Source organism: Mustela nigripes, chromosome 12 (genome assembly GCF_022355385.1).
Source record: "Mustela nigripes isolate SB6536 chromosome 12, MUSNIG.SB6536, whole genome shotgun sequence".
Classification (NCBI taxonomy): Eukaryota; Metazoa; Chordata; class Mammalia; order Carnivora; family Mustelidae; genus Mustela; species Mustela nigripes.
The window spans coordinates 15,836,864-15,849,241 of NC_081568.1; the positions used below are offsets into that span (position 1 = coordinate 15,836,864).

General features: G+C 34.4%; 1 protein-coding gene and 1 pseudogene across 4 annotated transcripts in view; both read right to left on the minus strand.

The window, feature by feature from the left end:
- CDH18 (cadherin 18) overlaps positions 1-12,378 on the minus strand; it is a 982,055-nt gene that overhangs the window by 708,911 nt on the left and 260,766 nt on the right. The gene's annotated exons all lie outside the window — the stretch shown is intronic.
- LOC132027472 (F-actin-capping protein subunit alpha-1-like) overlaps positions 1-12,378 on the minus strand; it is a 112,076-nt pseudogene that overhangs the window by 47,352 nt on the left and 52,346 nt on the right.

Here is a 12,378-nt window from a genome sequence, read left to right on the forward strand (position 1 = left end):
ATACCATAATTTTAATATATTTATTACTCTATTATAAAAATTAAAGTTATAGTAATAAAGTAAATAAAGTAATAAAGTAAATTGCTAATAAAGAATGGGTACCGGGGGGCACCTGGGTGGCTCAGTGGGTTAAAGCCTCTGCCTTTCGCTCAGGTCATGATCTCAGGGTCCTGGGATCGAGCCCCGCATCGGGCTCTCTGCTCAGCGGGGAGCCTGCTTCCCCCTCTCTCTCTGTCTGCCTCTCTGCCTACTTGTGATCTCTGTCTGTCAAATAAATAAATAAAATCTTAAAAAAAAAAAAAAAAAAGAATGGGTACCGGAATGTCAAGAGTAAAATAATAACATTCTAGCTTAATAAAAATAAACACTTGCCTGAATTCTTCTAAGATTTTGTTTTTCCTTGGTGCACCTGAGTGGCTCAGTTGATTTAAGTGTCTCATTCTTGATTTCAGCTCAGATCATGATCTCAGGATCCTGGGACTGAGCCCTGTGTCAGATTCCATGCTCAGCAGAAATTCTGCTTGAAGATTCTCTCTCCTTCTCCCTGTGCCCATCCCCTCACTCCAGTGTGCCCTCTCTCTCAAATAAATCTTAAAAAAAAAAAAAAGACCTTGTTTTCCCAAATATGAATATAAAAATGTCACTGTCCTTCAGATTAAATGGCAAAAAAAAAAGCCAAATAAATTCTAAAACGATTTTATTAAATATTTGAGTATTTCAACTCTCATTTCTTTTTATTTTTATTTTTTTTAAAGAAAACTCTTGGGGCGCCTGGGTGGCTCAGTGGGTTAAAGCCTCTGCCTTCGGCTCGGGTCATGATCCCAGTTCCTGGGATGGAGCCCCACATCGGGCTCTTTGCTCAGCAGTGAGCCTGCTTCCTCCCCTCTCTCTCTGCCTGCCTCTCTGCCTACTTGTAATCTCTGTCAAATAAAATAAATAAAATCTTTAAAAAAAAAAAAAAAGAAAACTCTTGTTACTTTTTGCTTGTTGACTGGGACTAGGAGAAGAAAGCAATCTGAGAATTGAGTTTGATGATTTTTCTTACGGTCACAAATGATCTATAGGTTTCATTATCACTTTATGAACTTAAATCCTCAGGCAATGGGTTCATGAAGAGAGTACAACATAAACCTAAATATTTGAAATAAACATAACTACGTTATGCTGCTTTATATAACTATGATATATTGAAAGAAAGGAAACAGAATCAGTATCTAATTAACTTTAAATTATAGTTATTGAGTTTTGTGGAAATGCCATTAAAGTTATTTTATTTTGTGAGTTTAGCATGTATACCCAAAACTGTTTTGAAGTTGTCTATACATTAGGCACTTTCAACACTTCTGCTCTTATTGCTGCTTTCACGATCAAGACTCTATTTTATTTTTCCTTTGTAACAACCGCTATGCCAAATGGAATGTAATTTGCTTCTGATCTATTTGTAAGTGCTATACTGAGACCAAGACATGAGACATGTTGCATTGCTATATTTTATAGGGCTTTAAAGACAAATATTTTAAGAATAAAAAATTAATAAAAATAAAAATCATTATTTTAAGATGCTTTGTTTTATGTATATAATCATTGAAAAGTGGTGTTCAGCTATATATGCTACATTAGTTAAAAGATTCACTCTGAGGAAAACAAAAGACTTTGATCCGGGAATATAAGACTATTATATTTATAATTTTGACTTTGACAAATAGTATTGATTTTACTTTATGAAAGCCATATTTTATGGATAATTAAATAACCAGCCAGATTCCTTAATAGATATTAATATATACCTTAATTTAAAAAATGAAATTGAATTCTCCAACCAGATTTTAAAAATCCTGAAGTTAAATAATATCTCTACTTCCCTAAGAAAATTAGAGCATTTATGTCAAATCATCCTTTTTTTTTTTAAGGATTTTATTTGTTTATCACAAATAATCAGAGAGGCAGGCAGTGAGAGAGAGAAGTAGGCTCTCTCCTGAGCAGAAAGCCTGATGCGGGACTTGATGATCCCAAGACCCTGAGATCATGACCTGTGCGGAAGGCAGCGGCTTAACCCACTAAGCCACCCAGGTGCCCCTATGTCAAATCATCTTAATGAGTAGCTCTGTTCTAAATTTCATTTGCCTAATGTAATGAAATTTGGAGATAGGGTTTTTGGGAGGTAGGTTTAGTTAAGGTTATGAGGGTGGGGCCTTCCTGATGAGAGTAGTATAGCTTTTTAAGAAGCTACACCAGAGAGCGTGCTCTCTCTTTTTTCCTGCCATGTGAGGACACAGCACAAAGATAGCCATCCAGAAATCCAAGAAGAGAGCCTCCACTGGAAACTAACCATCTTGGCACCTTAATTTTGACTTCCAGCCTCCAGAACTGTGAGAAAATAAATGTCTGTTGCTTAGACCACCCAGCCTACGGTATTTTGTTATGGCAGCCCAAGTTGACTAAGACACTAATCCTTCTTTCATTATTACATAATATTTCAGTTCTATCATGTTTCCTCACCTATGTATGTGTGGGTATACATATATATTTGAGATCCAGGAAAAATGGAGAAATAAGGATTAGATTTTCCCTCTACCTGGAAAGAACTAGAAAATAGAGAAAACGTATGAAACAATACTTTTCAAAACACTAGATAACACCAAGGAACAACAACAATCCCTAAAGTACCGAAAATAAGGTAAGCACAAAAATTGTCTTCAGACAGTTTCCAAGAAGTTGTTCAAGGGGTAGAAATCGAGAAGATGCCTGGAAGACTCCCTCAATTGAGAAGACAGAACTGAGAAACCAACAAGAGTAAACCACTAAAGATCAACGACCACAGTACTAGCAGAGAGAGAGTCCCACTAAAACAGAACTCCGGGGGCACCTGGATGGCTCAGTTGGTTGAATGTCTGTCTTCAGCTCAGGTCATGATTTCAGGGTCCTGGGAACAACTGAACCCTGCGTTGGTTGGTCTCCCTGATCTCAAGGAACCTGCTTCTCTCTTTCCTCCTTGATCCTGCTCTCTCTCATTATCTCTCTCTCTCTCTCTCTCTTTCTCGCAAATAAATAAATAAATAACCTTTTAAAAAAATTAAGAAAAAACTCCAGAAACCTACCCAGGCAAACCTGGAAAAATCAGTTGATTATTAATAAGCACGTGCATGTAAGAAAGCTATCAGAGGGCAGGAGCAGAAGCAGTAGTTATGATTAGAAGAGATGGTCGTTGACATTCACACCATACAGTGTTTTGGTTTTTTTCCTACCAACTACACCAGAAATACTCATATTTCATGAACATTGAGCCAAAAGCTTATGAAGATTCTGCCCTAGTGGTGGGAAGTAACAGCTTTACAACTAAATGCTTGTATGGACCCACAAAACATACCTTGATAACCAGACCAAAAAAAAAAAAAAAAAAAGAATCAAACACTTTTCATGTAATTTAACTGCATTATCAAAAAAGCTCAAGAATATTTATAGGAATACAAAAATACCAAACATGGAAAAAAGTAAAATTTCCAATCTCTGGAATCCAGTCCAAGATTACTAGGAATATAAGAGGCAGGAAAACATGAGCCATAAATCAACTGAGTCATAACTCCTTCAAATATTAGAATTAGTAAAAAAAAAAATAATAATAAAGTATAATGAAAATCCTAAATGTTCAAAAATAAATATATATATATATTTATTATGAAATACAAGTTTCATAATAAAAGCAGAATATAGTAATAAAAATTATCTAAACAAATTACATAAACTTTTTTTTTTTTTTTTTTTTAAATGTTGGCTTACTGTGGGATGCCTGCGTGGCCCAGTCAGTTAAGTGTCTGCCTTCAGCTCAGATCATGATCCCAGGGTCCTGGGATCAAGTCCCACATTGGACTCCTTGCTCAGTGGGGATCCTGCTTTACCCTCTCCCTGCCACTCACCCTGCTTATGCTCACTCACCCTCCCTCTATCTGAGAAATAAATAAAATCTAAATAAATAAGTAAGTAAATAAATACCAAAAAAAAGTGTGGAACCAAATGCCAGGCTTGAGCTTACCACCCTGAGATCAAGATCTGAGCTGCAATCAAGAGTCAGATGCTTAACTGAGTCAGTGAGGCACCACAGGAAAACAAAAAATTTTAAGAGTAACTGTAGGGGTGCCTGGGTGGCTCAGTGGGTTAAGCCACTGCCTTCAGCTCAGGTCATGATCTCAGGGTCCTGAGATCGAGCCCTGCATCAGGCTCTCTTCCCATCAGGGAGCCTGCTTCCTCCTCTCTCTCTCTGCCTGCGTGTCATCTCTTTCTGTCAAATAAATAAATAAAATCTTTAAAAAAAAAAGTAACTGTAAAGCAACTGTAAGCAGCTTACTGTACATGTAATTATTGTTCCCATAAAATAAGGAAGGGATCAAAGAAAATAATATTTGAAGAAAAAAGGTAGAAATGTTGCAAAAGTTAATAAACTTTGTAAACATTATAACACCAAAGATGAAGAATCTTAATATATACCAAGTACAAGAAGCATGAAGAAATTTACAACTTAGAAAACTTTCTAGTCCATATTGTACTATGGGGAAGAGCAATACAGGAGATAGTTAAATTAATTGTCTACTTCTACAAAGATCAGAAAATCTCAATATCGATAGTTTTAAGTCTGAAAATGAAATTAAACATAAAATTTTGATAAGGTTTTATGTGTAAAAGCAAAAATAATCAAGTTTGTTTTTGATAAATAGATGCAAATGTTGACTGTTTACACTTTTATTCTTTTCAGAACTTCTGAAAGAAGATAAATCAATTTCTTTGAATTGTAATGGCTTTACACAATGTTCTATGGTATTATCAGATAAATTTGTCACTTGTGAAGTTCTTTTTTATGCATCCAACTTTTAAAATCATCCATCAGTGTGGACAAATGAAGAACCTAGTTAATGTCCCAAATCAAGACCAAAAAAGAGATAACTTATCTTTTTTTTATTAATTTATTCAGCCTTTAAACAACAGATTTAAAGTGTCAGTCTAACTGTGTTAAGCAACAGTTTGACAGGAAGCCTCAAAATGTAAAGATCTTAATGTTTTTCCTTGGTATTGCACTGGTTGATTTACTAGTGCCCAGGAGTTACACTAAATCAGAACTAAATGCTCATTTTTTAGAAGATACGTCTCCAGCTCTGCACGATGGCTTTTCTTGTCCTTGCAGAGTAGACTTAATAAATAAACCCTGTACTCACACTAAAATCAGTTCCAAACTTTATTTTACCTTCTTACAAAACATTCTGGACACATCATTTTTGCAATAATATTGAAATAGATGGCATTATGTTGTAGTATATTCTAGCTTAAAACAAGGGCAGCTATATCAAAAGAGGTTCTAAAACATTTTTATATCCCCATAAATATGCCTGGATTTGAATCCCAAAACAAATGTGACCAAAAGCAATTTATTTTACTGAGGTAAAACAGAAATCACAGCAGTGGGAAAGGTAAAAAAAAAAAAAAAATGTCTAACAGGCCAGTTCAGTCTTGATAAAAGAGAAAGTTCCAAAATTCTAACCAGAAATCCTAACTGCGAATGTCCATTTGATCTAGATTGAGTTGTTTAATTTATTCTTTTAATTTCACCACTTTTAAGAAGGTGGTGATATTACTATCTATCTTAGAATGTTGAAAATGCCTGACATTCTAAATATGCAAAAAATACTGAGGAACTTGAATCATGTGATTTGAGATAGGTCACGGGGCCTTTAAATATTTAAACATGCCATTCCACACATTTAAAAAAAAATCACATATAAAGCACAATGAAAACCTGATGGGCCTATTGTAGAAGAGAAATCCTCAGTATTTGAGTAGACCCTTGATTCTGCATCTTAATTGGAATATGGAATCAAAGTTCAGAAGGGAGTAGTAGGTCATTAAAGTTACAATAGTTAATGTATCACCACTTTTGATTCACAGATGACAAGAGTTTAAGAAAAAAAGGACAGAGTAATATTTAAATGTTGTGATCTTTGCAATTTTTTTTAAAGATTTTATTTATTTATTTGACAGATAGATCACAAGTAGGCATAGAGGCAAGCAGAAAGAGAGGGGGAAGCAGGCTCCATGCTGAGCAGAGAGCTCAATGTGGGGCTCGATGTGGGGCTTGATCCCAGGACCCTGAGATCATGACCTGAGCCTAAGGCAGAGGCTTAACCCACTGAGCCACCCAGGTGCCCCTGTGATTGTTATTTTAAAATAGGATGGGTAGCTGATGGTGCACCAAAGAATAACTAACAAAATTTAAGAAAGGCAGAAACAGCAGTATATGGAATTATGGAAAATATCCATACATTCATAGTAGTGGTGCTAAACATAAAAGGTGGTAGGGCCAAAGGACATTGCTTACCACACACTTTGGCCTTGAGTTAATTCTGTAAAGTATCAAATTCAACACATAGCAACTAGGTCAGAAGATGTGGACACAGGCCATATCATGTTTTCAAAATCTGCTTCATTTCACAAACTTTGTTCAGGAGACTATTCATTATTTTTGTATACCAATTATCACATACCGTAATTAGGAAACCGGTTACAAACACAGCTGTGCTTTCCAAATGATCCATATTTCAGTATGATTTTATTCCTATCCCTTTGTTGTTTTTATTCAATTAAAACCCTTATCTATGAATCTTATCTACCCTTATCTCCTTAAAACTCCAGATCTATTAAGAATTTGGTGATAGGTATGCAAACTCTAGGCAGAAAAAAATGTATAAAGAAACAAAATGTTCACGTTTTTGAAAAAAAACTGGAAATAGAATTCTAGTATTTTACTTGAAGGAAAACAGAGTAAAAATGTGAAGGTGTGGCGCCTGGGTGGCTCGGTGGGTTAAAGCCTCTGCCTTTGGCTCAGGTCATGATTCCAGGGTCCTGGGATGGAGCCCTGCATAGGGCTCTCTGCTCAGCAGGGAACCTACTTCCTCCTCTCTCTCTGCCTGCCTCTCTGCCTACTTGTGATCTCTGTCTGTCAAATAAATGAATAACATCTTTTTAAAAAATGTGAAGGTGATAATCATGAATCCAGAATTAGAAAGAAACCAATAATGCTAAATACCAAACCAACTCAACCATGGCACATCTCTGAGTGAATAAAACTACACACTGTACACCCCTGCATTCCTGATTGCTAAGAGCAGAGGCTTAGTGTTAGAAGGACCCAAAACCAATCTGGGTTTAGCTTCCTCATCAATAATAATAATAATAATAATAACAATGAGACAATAAAATTATATTATTCTAAATACTAAATGAAACTATGTGTCCCAATCAATTAGTAGCTGGCTTAGAGAAGGCATATAATAATTTACATGCATAATGTGAAAATATCCAACATTTGTGAATTTCCATGGTGGGTTAACCAAACCACCCTGAGCTGGGAGCTTAATTCTTTTTCCTGAGCTCAGCAGAGCCCCTGACGCCCTTCCTGCTTACTCCTTTTCTGCTCATCCACTGGCACCATGTCAATCACAGGTCACTCCACAGTCAATCTGTTCCCAACCACCCAGCCTAACATTTTGTTAATACAACGAACTAGTTCATACTAATGAGTTGAGTCAAGATGTTGCTTTCTCAGCCACTTATCAAACTTCTGCTCTCTGATACTCCTTTGTATGCTTTAGGAGATACAGTCTATTAAACGAGCTCTTCTTCACTTTCATTTTTTAGTTCAATTAGTGCTTACTAATCTGTCTTATGTGAAGCAACATGCGAATATTTACCAAAGGGGAGAGAGAGTTTGAATCTTGGAGGCTGCAGAGTAGAATATAATTACAAAAAGTTAAGGGCAAGCTCCTCGATACAGTTAGTTAACTATAGTTGTGAAGGTAACAGGCTGTGTAAGAAGAAACTGGCATTCTGTGAAAGGTGGGTCAGAGATACACTTTGGAGAAATTCTAGTAAGTTAAGTCAAAGAATTTATGCATTATGACTTCACAATAATAGGTAGAATTTAGTAGATACTTAGGAAAAATGACAATTTGAATTAAAATAAAAAAAACCAAGAAAATGTTTGTGAAATTTTGCGCTTAACTCAAAGAGGATATTATACCTCAAAAGACTCATTCATTTTTATTGAGTGGTAATTATTTTATTTTATCCTCCTAGAAAATAAAATTATTTATTTAGAAATACCCATTAAATACTTTTTCTTTGACTTAAGTAAGCTTTAAGTGTATGATCACGGAATTATAAAATGTATATGAGGTTTTTTTTCTTTTTTTTCCTAAGTTGAAGGTTTGGGTGAGATTTGAAATATTGAAGTGATAGATTTAATTCTGACTTTATGAAGGTTATTTCTTTAATGAGACATGTTTCAAATAGCTGATATTATTGAGTGACAAAAGGGATCAATATTTGACTTTAAGTAACATAAATAATGCTATGCATCAACAAATGTACAAGAATCATGAAAGTACACAATCATTTCCTTTCTCATAAACTGTCAGCTTGATTCTATCCCCCCAGAGGATAGAAGAGGCTTATAAATCTACCACAATCACAGGACAAGAGAAGGTTCATCCTAGAGACCTGAGCACAAATGTTCTTTCTCAGGAACTGTAACATCCGAACAGTGGCAGCAGAAACAATGAAACTGTTGAGGGCCACTTTGCTAACACCGCAGTCCCGGATGTTCCTTTTCAGAATTACTTGTTTTGTAACACAATTCACACATCTCAGCAACTGCAACTAGAAACCAGAGTTTTTACCGGTTCAAACCAAACACAGACAATCAAACCAAACACAGACAAGCATGGATCCCAGTGACCCTGCTCAGGGGGAGACCCCACGTTGATTGCCTGGCAGCTTTTGATGACGTTTTAGTCCTCTGTACTTAAGAATACAAGTGTAAGCAAATGTTGAACTTTATATAATCACATTTAATCTTTGTTTTAGTTAACATTTTAAAATAACTATCTAGAGTCCTATGAAAACCAAGTTATTCTGACAGTTCATCTGGAAAGTAATATTCATATCTCTATCATAGGGCAATTTTGAGGAGTAAATGAGTTTACAAATGGCAATCACTGACTGGGTCCATTCAGTATTTGTCATATGTCACATGTAGTCATATTAATAAGTAAAGACATATAATCCATTACATGGTGTCATGTAGAAATTTATACAACTTACCAGATTTCTTTATATAATGATATAAAGAATACTTATTAGACTAAGAAAGACATCTAAAAACAAAAACTAATATTGGGTAAGTACAGCAGATGGGCCATATGTTTTTCTAAAATAAATTGTATAAAATAGTATTTACTGGAATTTATAGGAAAGAGATATAATAGCAGTCACATTTTTGAGATGAGAAAATGGAAGGGTAAATATTAAAAAAATTTAATCCAGGAAACATGTATTAGGTAATTTTCCTAAAATTGTAAAAAAAACCATAATCTGTTGAAAATCATTTGAGGTAAATTTTGAGTATCAATATGTATAAATGATGTACTCACATTAATTTCACCTAAAAACATAAAAATTGTTTGATTGTTTATCCAAGTGAATAATTTTTCAAAATTATGAGACAGCTATTAACTATTTTATGTTTTTAAGATTTTATTTATTTATTTATTATTTAAAAGATTTTATTTATTAATATGACAGAGAGAGAGAGAGAGCACTGAAGCAGGGGGTGTGGCAGGCAGAGCTGGTTAGTGAGAAGCAGGCTCCTTTCGGAGCAGGGAACTGGATACAGGGCTTGATCCCAGGACCCTGGGATCATGACCGGAGCCAAAGGCAGAGGCTTAAACCCACTGAGCCACCCAGGTGCCCCAAGATTTTATTTACTTTTTTGACAAAGAGAGAGTGAGAGAGAACTAGCAGGGGGGAGCATCAGAAGGAGAGGGAGAAGCAGGACCTCCACTGAGCAGAGAGCCCAACAAAGAGCTCGATCCCAGGGACCTGATCCAAAGACAGATGCAAAACAGCCTGAGCCACCCAGGCACCCCATTAACTATTTTATAACTTAGTACGTAGTCTGTGGTTCTTCACTAAACATTCAATAAGTATATTTTTAATTCTACTGTACAGACAATCAATCATTAATTTAAAGTGGGACAGCCTTCCTGAAAATTGTTTCTCAGAAAAATTTGAGGAAAGATGTACCACTCATTATAAGTTAGAGGAAAGAAGTAAAATATGAACAATCTCCTAAAATGTAAGCTCTTTATGAAGGACACTGCTGGTTAGAAACTAGATTTAAAAAAAAAAAAAAGGTGTACCTCAAGCAGAAAATTACAAACATATCCTATGCTGTAGCATAAACTTCCTTTTTCAGGGATATTCATCTCAAGTCTATCTTGATTCATTAAATACAAATACTGTCTTGACATTTAAATCCTTAAGTCTTATATTTTACAGTAGAGTTTCCAGAATAACTTATAAGAATCAACATTTAACTGAGATTTAACATACAATCAATATAAAGGCATGATCAGAGTTTAACTGACACAGAAAATCAGTGTGAAATCTCTTCTTTTTTTTTTTAAAGATTTTATTTATTTATTTGACAGAGAGAAACCACAAGTAGTCGGAGAGGCAGGCAGAGAGACAGAGGGAAGCAGGCTCCCCGCCGAGCAGAGAGCCCGATGTGGGACTCGATCCCAGGACCCTGAGATCATGACCTGAGCCGAAGGCAGTGGCTTAACCCACTGAGCCACCCAGGCGCCCCTGAAATCTCTTCTTATGGCTCTTTTTTCTCCTTTCATTTTTTTTTTTTAATATAAGTAGCAAAATGTTTGAAAATGACAAATATAATTAGGTGAAAATCACTTGGTGAATACAATCACATTCCCCTTCTTTATATTGTTCAGATCTGTGCCTGAATTTGACCTAAAGCTATGAAAATTTGGACTAATATTAAATGTCTAATTAACGGTTACCTTATAAGATGATAAAATTTAAGAGGTCCTACTCACTGTAATTTATAAGCTTTTCTGAAGGTGTGCTATGGATCTTAGCTCTCACATTAAATGCAAATGATTCAGTGTAAATATATTATGTTCACAAGTATCTACAATTTTAACATATTATAAAATATAAACATAATAGATAATTTAATAATAAATTTTGCTATAATATTTCAATTTTCAAAGGTATTTATATTTAATTACATCCTAGGGAATGGATGATGTAAACTTTTAGTTACACACTCACACTCATACAAGTCCACTGTGTTTTTCCTGTGATGACGAAGTCTAGTTATGATGATAGTCAGTTTTGTTTATTTATAATAATTTATTTATTATTAAAATAACTAAGCTTTCATACATTCCTCCTATATCTTATTTATTTTTATTCCCATATGTTCTTGGTTCCAAAAAGACATTTTCGAAAACAAGTTGTGTGCAACACAAATAAATTCCAAATCTATGTGATTAAAAAAATTACCCTTTGTAAAATTTCTAACATGATCAATGTTTTAGTGATCTCCTGAGAGAGGACTCGGGCCACATGCACGATGTAGGGAATGAGGTAGGAGGGATCTAATACTTGAAAACTGTGTTGCTTTATACCTTGGTTTGAGTTGAATGGAACACAATTTGGTTTATATCTTGTTTTTTAATATTTAATGTATTATCACAAGATCAGATCTGTATTTAGAGTTTTATTTTCAAAGTAAAAAGCACATTATATAAATCAATAGAATGCGACTTTGAAAATATTGAATATTTTGATATTTTAGCATTTCTATTGTTATAAAAGAGCAGGATTTAATAAGATATATGCACACTTACCTAACAAGTCAGGTAATTGTATAGAATATGCATAATGAAGTATATTCTATACAAATTAATTGATATAATACTTTTGATCTCATGGCTTGTATCCCTCTATTTCATTTTTTCATAAGAAATTCAAGTATTTAAAGAGAAGTTTGTCATAATTTCACACAGTTTCAGATCAGATGTTGTTAGCCAGTCACCCAAATGGTAGGTGACTTTTTATCTGCTATTTATTAACTCTTTCAATATCTATACCTATTATACTTATTATTCAAATATAAGTATCATTGTTTTAGTAAACCCTACCTATAAAGCAATCTTACACAGATAAATGATGATTAATAGCCAGGAACATTTATATCTCAAGAAACTAACATTTAGAGATGTTACAGAAATGCAAATTCATTGTTCATTAGGAAAGAGGTCTACATCTAGTGACAAGTTCAAATAATTAGTTAAACATAACTAATCTGATTTCTGTATGTGTATATATTTCAAGCACACACATATATGAGATTCCATTTTAAAAGTAGTTTCTTAAAATATGGAAATGTAGTAATATATTCATTGAGAGCTCTTTCTTGAACTTCCACTTTTTTAAAAGAAGCTTTAGAAACACTTAATAAAAGTTAGC